Source organism: Lytechinus variegatus, chromosome 6 (assembly GCF_018143015.1).
Source record: "Lytechinus variegatus isolate NC3 chromosome 6, Lvar_3.0, whole genome shotgun sequence".
NCBI lineage: Eukaryota > Metazoa > Echinodermata > Echinoidea > Temnopleuroida > Toxopneustidae > Lytechinus > Lytechinus variegatus.
In genome coordinates this window covers 5,369,560-5,382,363 of record NC_054745.1, presented here as the reverse complement: position 1 = coordinate 5,382,363, position 12,804 = coordinate 5,369,560, and positions in this window count along the sequence as shown.

Genomic DNA, 12,804 nt, shown 5'->3' with positions numbered 1-12,804 from the left:
ATTACAATTTTTGAAATAAATGGGTCTGGAAAAAAGACTGGACTTATACTATAATTTTTCAATTAACCGGGTCTGGAAAAAAAGATTTCGCATTTTTGTGCTATATAAACACATTACTATAAAGTTTCAGCTTTTAGTTAACGGGTCTGGAGCAAAGACTATGCTTGATTTTCAATTTACCATTAGCACTGGAATATCATTAATGTATCTCATTTGGGACTAAAATTATAATTTTTGAAATAACCGGGTCTGGAAAAAAGACTTTGGATTTATATCATGATTTTTTTAAACACCCGGGTCTGGAAAAAAAGATTTTGGATTCATATCATGATTTTTGAAACACCAGGGTCTGGAAAAAGACTTTGGACTTGCATTATTACTGTTTAAACAACCGGGTCTGGAATAAAGACTTTGGACTTATATTATCATTTTTTGAAACAATTGGGTCTGGAATAAAGACTTTTGGCTCATATGATTATTTTTTAAACAACCGGGTCTGGAATAAAGACTTTGGACTTATATTATTATTTTTTAAACAACCGGGTCTGGAATAAAGACTTTTGATTTATATTATAATTTTTGAAACAACAGGGTCTGGAAAAAGACTTTGGATTTATATTATAATTTTTGAAACAACCGGGTCGGGAGAAAAGACTTTGCACTTATATTATCATTTTTGAAACAATCGGGTCTGGAATAAAGACTTTTGGATCATATGATTATTTTTTAAACAACCGGGTCTGGAATAAAGACTTTGGACTTATATTATTATTTTTTAAACAACCGGGTCTGGAATAAAGACTTTTGATTTATATTATAATTTTTGAAACAACAGGGTCTGGAAAAAGACTTTGGATTTATATTATAATTTTTGAAACAACCGGGTCTGGAATAAAGACTTTGGGCTCATATTATTATTTTTGAAACAACCGGGTCTGGAATAAAGACTTTGGGCTCATATTATTATTTTCGAAACAACCGGGTCTGGAATAAAGACTTTGGATTTATATTATAATTTTTGAAACAACCGGGTCTGGAATAAAGACTTTGGGCTCATATTATTATTTTTGAAACAACCGGGTCTGGAATAAAGACTTTGGGCTCATATTATTATTTTTGAAACAACCGGGTCTGGAATAAAGACTTTGGATTTATATTATAATTTTTGAAAAAACCGGGTCTGGAATAAAGACTTTGGGCTCATATTATTATTTTTGAAACAACCGGGTCTGGAATAAAGACTTTGGATTTATATCATAATTTGTTAATTAACCGGGTCAGGAAATGAGACTTTGCACTTTTGTGCTTAATGAACGCATTACTATACGATTTAAGCTTAGAACGGATTTGCCAAAAAAATCCCTTCAAATTTATTACATTTGTGGGTAAAGTCATTATTACATTTGTGGGCGATCAAAAATTATTACATTTGTGGGTAAAGTGCATTATTACATTTGTGGGTGAAATTATTACATTTGTGGGTAAAGTGTTATTACATTTGTGGGCGTTATTACATTTGTGGGTAAAGTGTTATTACATTTGTGGGCGTTATTACATTTGTGGGCGATTATTACATTTGTGGGTGTAACACCCCCCCCCCCCATGCTGGAGAGAGATTTCGTTTTTACCGCCATGTATGCATGTCCACTGTCGGTTTTCATAGGATTGGATAACTGACACAATTAAGTTTGGTCCCTGATGGAAGTATTTAATTTTTTTTTACATTTAGGCCTACAATTTATTATTATCATTATGATTACTTTTTTAAAGGGGGGGGGGTGGTTAGTTCCATAACCAGTCTAAGGCCTATAATTTTTTATTAACATTATGATTATTTTTCTGAGGGGGGTGGTCAGTTCCATAACCAGTCCAAAATTTGTACGGGGGGCACGAGTGCATAAAAGGATAAAATTATTACTATTGAAAAGCTACGAGCGAGCAATCTTTTTTTACCATTTGAATTCAATACAAAAATATAACTTTGTGTTATATTTTGACGTGATACTCATGTTTCACTTCTCTTTTACTATTCTTTTCTCTTCAATGGGGGGGGGGGGGGTCAAATGCACCATGATGGGGGAAGACCAAGTCTAATAAGTGCTAAAAGGACTATATCAGCAATGCTAGCGGGAGTTTCGATGGTACCAGAATCATGAGAATAATGATCATAATAATGTACTCCCTCCTTATCATGAACATACTTGTCATTATAATTCATAAAAACTTATGACTGTCGAATTAAGGGAAGTTAATGTATTCCCTATCCCCCTGGATCGACACTCACCCCCCCCCCCCCCCCCCCCCGAACTCCGAGCAATTCCTGGAGGGTAACGGACTCGTATTATTTTGGAGAGAAATGGGGAGAGGGGAGTATTAGATGTGCATGCGCGTAAATGGATCTCAATTTATTTGAAAGGGGGAAGAGGTCATGTCCTCGATATCAATCGATGGTAGTGGGTTATTTATGTTTCGTTCTCGGTGTTTTTTGTACAGTATAATGTAATTTTAGGGTATATCTTAATTTTTTTGGTGTATATGAAAATTCACGAATATGGTATTATGAAAAATGATAGAGAAATGTTACTTCAGCTACCTTCAAGCACTATGGGAAAATTGTGAAGCGGATATTGAACGCAATTTGTGAACGCAAAGCGCGAACTGATATTTTGGAATTTGAATTTAGAACTTTTCTTGTATTTCATGAAGAGTATGTGTATTGCTGAATAAAAAAAGACAATTAATATTCGAATCGTGAGCAGAATAATTTGTACTTATTGACTAGACTTGAAAAATAGTTTAGGGCAGTTGATATCCTCTTGAACATGTTGAACAGATTGTTATGTCGCTCAAGTCAATGCGAGTACGAAGCGTGAGCAAATTTTCTGTTTATATTATGAACTATTTCTTTTTTTATTATCTATCCCTTCCCAATTAAGTTTTATAATACTTTCTTCCTTCTTTTATAATTTTCTTCCCTAACTCATCTTTTCATTCCCTCTTTTTCTTATAGCTTCCCTTTTCGCCGCCAATAGAGGGGGAGGGGGCTATAAGTGGCCGCTTCGCCCCCATGGATTTGTAAGCCCTGCCTATACATGATCCTGTCATCATTACAGAATATTTTCACTTTAAACTTTCACAGGGGTCGACGGATCGTCCCCCTTTTTGGCGGAGCAAAAACAAAAAAAAGGGGGGGGGGAGAAATAAGTGAAATAAATTAGAGAAGGAAGACGAATGAATAAAATAAAATGAGGGAAGACTTGGAAAATAAACAAATCTTTCATGTCACTTTATAAAATTTTTGCTCACTGTTCGTGCTCGCATAGCCTGCATGCTAGGTGATTTACATATCATGCACATACTTCAGCTCAGTAATCGAACTTTAATTCAAAAAGTTACAAACTGATTTTTAGAAAGTGTCCTGTAAAAATGTCACTTTTAAGAATAAAGGTATAGTGGTGCTCCCCTTCAAATAGTACACAAATCAAGCTTCTAGCTGCCAATCGGGAAAAATATGGCAGAAACAAATCCGCCTCCCCACCCCCATCAGCGAAGGCTGGTACCATGCAGAGGCGTCGATCCTGGGGGGGGGCAGGGGGGGGGGCGATCGCCCCACCAATGAAAATATTGGGGGGGGCCAAACATATCATTTTGCCCCCCCCCAATAATTCCGGATATGCATTAAAAAAAACAAGATTGTAATGTTCAGCAAGCGAGATGGTGATACACAACTCGTTCTTTATTTAAAATCGTGCTCAAAATGTCCGCTTTTCAGATTGGAATATACAAATTTTCAGCTCGCGCTTCGCGCTCGCATCATTTCTGTAGCAAAAACCCATACTTTTCATGATTAAATAGGTGAATGTAAATGTCCCACTTTCAGTTCTAAGCCTCAAAAGAACTCCTGCTTCGATTTGCAATCATTCTTTCTTTGATATATATCTTGTTCTTCATCAAAAATGTCCACTAAACTGTTTTTCAGATCGAAATATCAAAATTTTCAGCTCGCGCTTCGCGCTCGCATCTATTGTTCTTTTAGATACAAATCTTATCATTGGTACCAAAAATGCTTAGAATATCAAGTTTTCAGGTCAGAATATAAGGAAATTTCAGCTCACTCTCGGCACTCGTACTATCTGTGTAGTGAGATATGTATCCTCCTCATGAGTTACTACAAACAGTCCTAAACAGGCACGCTTTTCCTGTCAGTATACTAAAAAAAATCAGCTCGCGCTTCGCGCTCGCATTAATTTGTGAGATACGTGTCTGGGTCTCATGAGTCATATATATATGTATATATACATATATATTTATGTGTGTGTGGTGTGTGGGGGAGTGTTTTGTACGATCGAGCGCCTTTGGAACATTAATGATTTTGCCCCCCCCCCCCCATCTGAAAAATGGATCGACGCCCCTGGTACCATGTCTGTCTCCGATATATTAGTTGTAAAGATTCCTTATAAAAGAGCTATGTTCTTCTTTACTAAATTGTATTTCTGCTCAGACTCTTTAGGAAGGTGCAAATTGGAAACTTGAAACTGAGCATGTACCCATTGCCATTATTTTGACCAGGGTATAGGTGCATGAACAACGTTTGTTTCTTAGCAATCTTGGGACAAGAACGATTTATCAGTATAATGTTCAGTCAATATCAAATTGGAATGAATGTGTCAGGCAAGCTCAAAAATTACAGTAAAAAGGTTCTTATAAAATTCTACGTTTTGAAGAAAGTTTGAAATGGTCACTCGTTTCGTGTTAGATGTCAAGTAAGATTTTTTTATGTAAAATGAACATTGAGCATTGTCACAGCACCCCCAGTAACAATATAGATCATCCTCCATAGCCAGGTCCATGATTATTTCAGTGCACTATGAATTATGTTGCAATTAATAATTTAGGCCGATAACGCACCATATTTTTTTATAGCTTTTCTCTCATAAATACAGTCCGATTGACAATATCCGGATATTTATCCATTTTATAATGAGGGACGTACATGTGTATGTGCATGACTTGTTTGTAAAGTTAGAAACGGAAAGTTGCAATAAAGTTTTGAGGCCATCGTTGTCAGAACAAATTCCCAACGACGCGATTTTAGCCCCTCCCCCTTCTTCAGTTCTTTCTTTCTTTATCTACTAATTTCTCTCTTGCAATTTTTCCTTCTCGTTCTCAGTTTCTTCTTCTTGTGCTTATAAATAATGACTGGAACAATGTGCTTATACTTAAATCATTGTCCCTGCTATTTTTGCATTGCGCACATGGTTCAATGTCCACCCCAGAAAGTATTGATTTGAATCAATTAATTAAAAAAATCAAACACTGCATAATTTTGAAAATTTCACGAAAACCGGATGTAAAATGAAAGAAATGAAATTGTTTGAATAGTCTTAGAGATTTGAAAATAAGGACCAACTTGAATGCAACCATCAAAATGTAATCCACAACGGTTATTCCACATATTCAGGAACAAATAACACTTTTTGTCACATTTCAATGAGGAGGAAATTAGATAGTCATATTTCATACACGTCGTCAGTCATATACAGACCAGGATGTGCATATAAATTACTGTTATGTGAAATTATGATCATAAAAAAAGTTTACATCCCATTTTGATGAAATGTTCAGTGCTTGGATTTTTCTTTTTATTCAAATAAACTTTTTTGTTGCGATGGACTCCGTTCAATTGATCGCTATGCTTCTCATGTGGATATAGGACAGTTAGTTGCAGATCAAGTGACCGTTGCCATTTTTTCCATATGAAAATGACCCCGCCCCCACAAAAAACACGTTATAAAAATAATATATTCATTCAGTCTAAAGTTATAAGAAGGTAAAATCTGCGCACATCGATCACTGAATATATGCATAGAGATCTGAAAAGTGAGATAGATATTCATTACAGTAATATGGCGTCATGCAGTGTCCCCCATGGCAGTTATAAAGAGAAAGGAGAAAATAGAAATATGGAGAAAAGTATGACGATCGACCAACATTTCATTTTTTGGCAGGCCTATTTAGTTAGTGGTTTACCACTTGTGAAATTTTGGAAAAATATACTTTCAAACTGAATGTCATTTTATGTTTTGTTTGACAAAAATACTCTTGTTTTTGTTTATCTGTTTATATATATATATATATTCTTGTTTTGAACAAAATGTTGGCAATTGCCGGTGACGTTCTGTAATAAATTCCATAACTTTATGTACAAGTTCATTACTATTTCCATAGGATTGCCAGTTTTCCAAAATTGGACACTGACATACTGAGTTTTAGTTAGAGCTCGATTATCTCTGGGCAGGAGATGAATTCATATGTTCTCCTGACAGAACATCAGTGACTGAGAAAAGTGAACATGCATGGACCAGGGATTTGCATATCCTGCATGGATTCTAACTACATGTACGTGTACAACCAGTGGACTGAACTGTCCATGACCTTTTATTACTACGAGTACAGTATAAATTCAGCGTGCAGGGCAAACCTCCTTACGTAACCTGCAGTGATTCTTCAACACAAAAACACACATCCCGGCCTCGCACACACACACGTATCATGCAAGTGAATGAAATTCCCATAGGCCAGGCCGATACATACACACATAGCCAACGTGCATAGTGAAGCTAGTCTATAAATTCAAACACTGGTAACCCAAAGACGGTTTGTATATAATTTTATTGAGAAATCGGTGCATTTCCAAAAAATAAAACAGGATGCATAATCTTGGAAATTCGTTTGTAAGGGTTTCTTTCTGTTGGTTTTATTTCCCCTTTTTTCTCTTTATTCATCAGAATCATAGAATAAACTTTTTTTATTAAACGATCTGAAACAACATATGAGCCGAGACTAACACGCGGGAAGTCAGAGAAGAACCGAAAAGATGTTTTTTTTCCAGTTCTCATTCTATATTCAGTTTTACAAATTGTTCCCGTGTTATATCGACAGTTAGAGAGCATATTTATGTGCAACAGCGTATCACACCGTGGTTCCACTTCTTTTTTTTTTAAATGAGGACGATCGGGTTTGTTTATCGAATGCAAGCCCCAGCCGAGGCAAGAGCAAGGAAGGTAGGAAAACAGAGTGATGTTGCATGTAACGTAAAGTAATATCGATATGCGATCGAAGATTTTAGATCTAAAGTCTAATCTGATGCAAGAAAAAAAATAAGGAAAACGCAATGTATCAACATCAACGAGCCTTGTAATTGTAAACTGAGTGACAACTAAATTGTGTAGCGGACTACATTGTCGTTCTCGCGTAGCACACGCACGGCAGCAGTGGTGATCCGCCCGCAGGACCTAGGCCTATGGTATCTTTGAAACTTTATCGGGTATCCCCGCAGAGTTAAATTCACACATAAAAGAGCATAATTTATCATGAAAAACACCATTTCATTTCATATCATCTACATCATGACTGTTTTAGGGCATACAGATTCATATTACATACAAATTAATTAGAATGGTGACAGGCCGATTTCGAGGAATTTACCAAAACTATCCACCCTCTTTAACTCTATAATCATATCCTTTAAAAATTTTATTTGATGATTTTCTTTATCCCTCGTCGGTAAGTATACATTACAAAGGACCATTCTATGTCCTTGGATTTCACAATCAATGAGTATGTATCGCCCTTCGTCATCTTGTTTTATATTTATAAGTTTAAAGTCTAGCGAAATTTGATAAGAATGAGTACTCCTTTGCTGTGATTTGTTCCATGACTATAATAACATGACCCATCCCACCCAGAACTCCATCTATCCTCTACTTCTTTTGTACTATACGTCTCCTGTAAAAAAATACATCCCCTTTTTCTTTGCACCATGAAAATATTCGTCCCCTTTTCGCGCATTCTCTTATTCCTCTAACATTTAAGGAAACAAAATTACAATTTAAACATCTATTCATTAAAAGAATCTAAAAAGATCATTCCACCATTTTTTTGTATAAAAACTAAGATTTTCACTATGCTATTTATAGGGAGAGTGAGGATTGGATTTCCTAGTGTAACTGCAGTACATAATTGAATAATAAAATCTAATTTATTGCGCCATTGTTTAAAACAAAAATGAATGTCGATCAATTCGAGTATTGTTATCCCTTCCATGTAGAACATTATCTCTAAAAATCCTAAATAAGTTGCTCGTAATTCCTGCAGGTAAAAAAAGAAGGGAAGGAATCCCATCTATACGACCCTCTCCAAAGCAGCACTCCCTCACAGCTCACCCTACTTTACAGGTTGCTGTAGTATTTCCAATAGTAAAAATCTACCCCTTCTTGACTTTTTTTCTTTGTCTTATTAAATATAAAGAAATAGCTGTAAATGAAATTAATAATGAAAAAAAAAAAAACTGGCATTCAATCAGCATATACCACATTAATAAGTTAAATTTTAAACTTATATCTACTAAGCCAGATTTTTTTTCCTGTTAATAAGAACTTATATGATAGAAACAAGGGGACTAGGAACGCCCCGGGACCCTGCTCGGCCGCACCAACTCAAACACGTACGCACCACTACCCCACCCGCATTGCCTCCGCCGGGGATACACAGGCTATATCCCCGACAAAAACAACACAAGTAAACAATGACACGTGCTCCGTTGATACATAGCCAAACAAGGCCCCAAGGCACTCCCAACCCCCTGTCTCTATAGATAAAAAAAAATCAAACAGTCCTGAGATTCACCTTTCTGTAACTAAATACCCAATCCCTATATAACAATGTACAAAAGCTAGTCCTGATATTGGATTCCATATCAGCACATTAAAGGTGTTATACTTAAAAGAAAAAAAAAACACACTAGTTTCCATATTAATGTCAGGAATAAAGGACAAAATACTTATGTGACAATAAATTCCAATGCTGGTAATGTACCTAATCATTGGTTCAAATCAACAAACCATGCAGTTTTAGACATTGTATCGAAGATATCCTCCTTTTGACTATTTAGTTCCATCTTACATAAAGGAACACCTGGTATTCCTTTCTTTCTTAAAAACTAAGCAAACAAACACTTGGAGCATACACGAGCCAAAAAATATGAAAAAGCAAACTATTTCAATAATAGGCCCGTTCCACATCTTGAAATTGTTATACATTCTCTAAACTTTTCCTTTTTAAATGTATGAATGCTCTATACAAAATGTCTGAATTGCGGTATTCAACATGCTGTTCTTTTGTAAGAAACTCAAGACTTACGTCCCTTTCTTCTTGTGAATGTGAGAAACAAAGTCAGTATTGCTCGTTGATATAATTTCACCAAGTTGTATACACATTTTAGTTTACTTAATTAATGCAAGGGTGAAAATGAGATACAATCTTGCTCCACTCACCAATAATGCTTTCATATATTGTTGTTTATACCCCTACTAATCAATCACTCCATTTCCATCATGAACACAAAAGCAATCATCGTGTCCCTCTTTTCAATATTACACAACAAGCCTCTCGTTGGTGAGGATATATCATGGCATTGCCCTTTGATTGTTTCAGATTCAAACCTGCATTAATAAGAAAATCTTTATTGTTCCCTTTTGAAATCTAAACAAGTAAGCCCTTGTAATATACAAAAAGTATTCAAGTAACATTATCACAAGACAAATTTCAAACCTATGGTTGTTGGACCATGGTCAGAAATAACATTTCTACTTCCATTATGCTCAATATATATATCATTGCAAAGTTGCAGTAATGTTGCAAATGTTGTTGTTTCTAAGAAACTCTCAAGAATTGTGATTTTTTTTCATATTGCTAAAAAAAATAGAGACCCAAACTGTTACTTATTTGTTTGAATTCACTTTGGTTTACCCAACCGATGCAAGCATGAACAAGAGATGTGAACAAGAGATGCGACCAAGCGCAACTCCTAACGCAAATCACCATACCTCAATCAATGCCTCATGTTCCTTTTAATAAACAAAAAAAAACTTCAGTGTCTCTCCTTTGGTATTTGTGCAACATTCCTAAAGCATGTGAGCATGCTGATCGCCATTTCTCTAATTCTATTGGCCTAATTTGTGTAATGAAGAACAAAAAATGCTTGCTTATAGCAAGCAATACAATACTTTGTGTTCCTAATCAATGCTTCAAGACAATAAACTTGCATTTCTTAATACATTTCAGGCTACTCTTTTATTTCAAATTCATCCTTGCATCAATTGGGGAAGAAGAAAAGGAAACACTTTGTTGTTCCTTTTTAATAACCAAACATACAGACACTTAAGCATACATACTCCTGCTATTCAAGTATCTATTAAACACATTACAACATGAAAGCTTTCCATCTTAAGAATTTGCAGTCCTTTTCAAAATTCTCTTTTTTAAAATTCTACTGTACCATAGTACAAGAATGACTGGACTGCTTATTTTTTGTAAGATACTCTCAAGAGTTATTTCTTTTCACCTACTGGATGTAATAACGCATTGAAAATTCAAGGTGTTATTTGTTTCTATATAGTGTCACTTTGGTAATTCATAGAGGATGAAACGAGAAGCGATCATGCGCAACTCACCATACAATAATTTTAGTCAAGTTAATGCAATGTTTTGTACCCAATCAATGCCTCGAACTCTCCAAATTCCATCTTATGGTTCTACTTATAAACAAAAAATTAGTATTATCCCTCCTTGAATATGAGCAACATTCCCCGGGACAAGCAATATTAAAAGTGTTGATCCTGTATAAATAGACACTCCAATTCTATAGGCCTTATGAAGAAAGAAATGCTTATCTAACATTAAATACTTCTAACAATCAATACGATGCTTTACGTTCAAAATAATCCGTTCTTCAAAAGAATAAACTTTGCATTTCTTGGGAAAGATATTTCAGGATATCCCCCATTCAGATGTTCCAAATTCATCATTGCATTGATTGGGGAAAAGGATACACTGTTATTCCTTTTGATTTTGAAATCTAACCAAATAGGCACTTGCAACTATTCAACAAACATAATAGGTTTACATTTACAACAAGAAAATTTGCTATTCTGGAGGATTTGCAACATTTTTCAAACTTCTCTCTCTTATTTTTAACTGCCACTATATGCCTGATACAAAAAATGGCCGGACTGTGTGATTTTTTTTTACAAATACTCTCAAAATATATGCCCTTCTATTCTACTGGCTTTGAAAATAAGCATAAAAATGTCATAAGAGTTGCTCATTTGTATCAATTCACTATAGTCTACGCAGGTAATACAAGGATGAAAAGGATGTGCAATCATGGGCCACTCATTACCGCAAGTCACGATAATGCATGCGATGTTCATTCAATACCTGAAACATTCGCCATTTCGCCCTTTAAACAAAACTTCGTTGCATACAACAGACCTCTAACCTGATAGCGAAATAGGCCTATTGACAATTTTATTCTTCATTTTGGTTTTTATTTGTTCAAGCAAGGATGAACAACAACATACAAGCGGAGGTTATATGTATATTCAAAATGATACCCAATATTGCAATGAACACATCCATTTCTAAAGAGACAAAGTAATATCTTCTGATACTAGTTACCCTCCAAAATGTGCAATTTTTCTCTGAAAAGTATAATTTCTAGTAAAACACTAAAATTATCCATTTCAGTAATCCTTGCCTGAACCAGGCAAAGGGGCGCCCTAAATTTCTCTTTGGGATTTTAAAACAAATTGCCCAACGATATGAAAAACATGTATCTCACAATAAAAACAAATGACTTAAGTACTGTATACTTAGCAAGCAAATGAAAAAAAAAAATATTGTACAGCTATCAAACAGCACTTCCCTTTCTGTACAATCCTTTTTACTCTTTTTTTGGGATGTTGTTACAGTTTACCAGGACCTCCATTGCCTGTACACATCAGTTTCATTAATAAAGGATATCATATCTAAAATCAAATCTCCCTTTTTCCTAGATTTACCTAAATAGACTTTGCAAATAAATCGTTCTTTCTATCTACGTTTCCAAGCACTTTCTTTCTCTGGCAATTTCCCAGAAACTCTTTTAACTTTCTTATTAAATAAGTTTCTTTTCTGTGTCCACCATACTGACCCCCCAAAAAGTTTTAAACATTTGGTCTCATTATCCATGTTATCTAATTCCATACTAACCATCCTGACCAATACTCAAACAGATATGAATAAATGTCTATTATACTCTCAAATAAAATTTATATCTCGCATCTTGAAGCAAGTTTCATTTTGATACTGGTGTCGAAATAAACAAACTTCACTTACAATGTTTCAGCATCTCCATCTTCACAGTTTATTTCCAACGATGTATTTCCCAAGTGCTTCAGGAGACCAAATAATCTGATGGAGTTGAAGATAATTTCACAGGATTTTCCTCTTGAATTTGAATATTTTTAATCGCTTTTTTTCTGCATAATCTAATTTTCCTTTCACGCTCCCCTCGTTATTACAGCAAGGACAACTAAAAAATAATTACTGGTTTGCTGCTTCAATCACATCATTTCCGCGTGCTCCTTGATCGACCACCATGGGTATTCCTCTCCGTTGGACTACCTGATCCTTCCCTATCTCCACCCTCCTTCCTAGCTTTTCGATGAATCTCGGTTGGTCTTTCTTCGGAATCCAAACGTGGTCAACTATCAACTTCGTCGGCTCAGCCCTCGAAAAATAGGCGAGTTTCCCCGCTCCTCTCGCTGCCTTTAACGCCTCGACCTGGCTCCTCCTTTCCATTCTCACCCTCCGAGATAGATCATCCGTTATATACATCCTCGTATTTTTCAAGAGATTCGCCCTCTGCTGAATAGACACCTTATCCGCATAACGTAGATATCTTACTTTGATTGGCCTTGG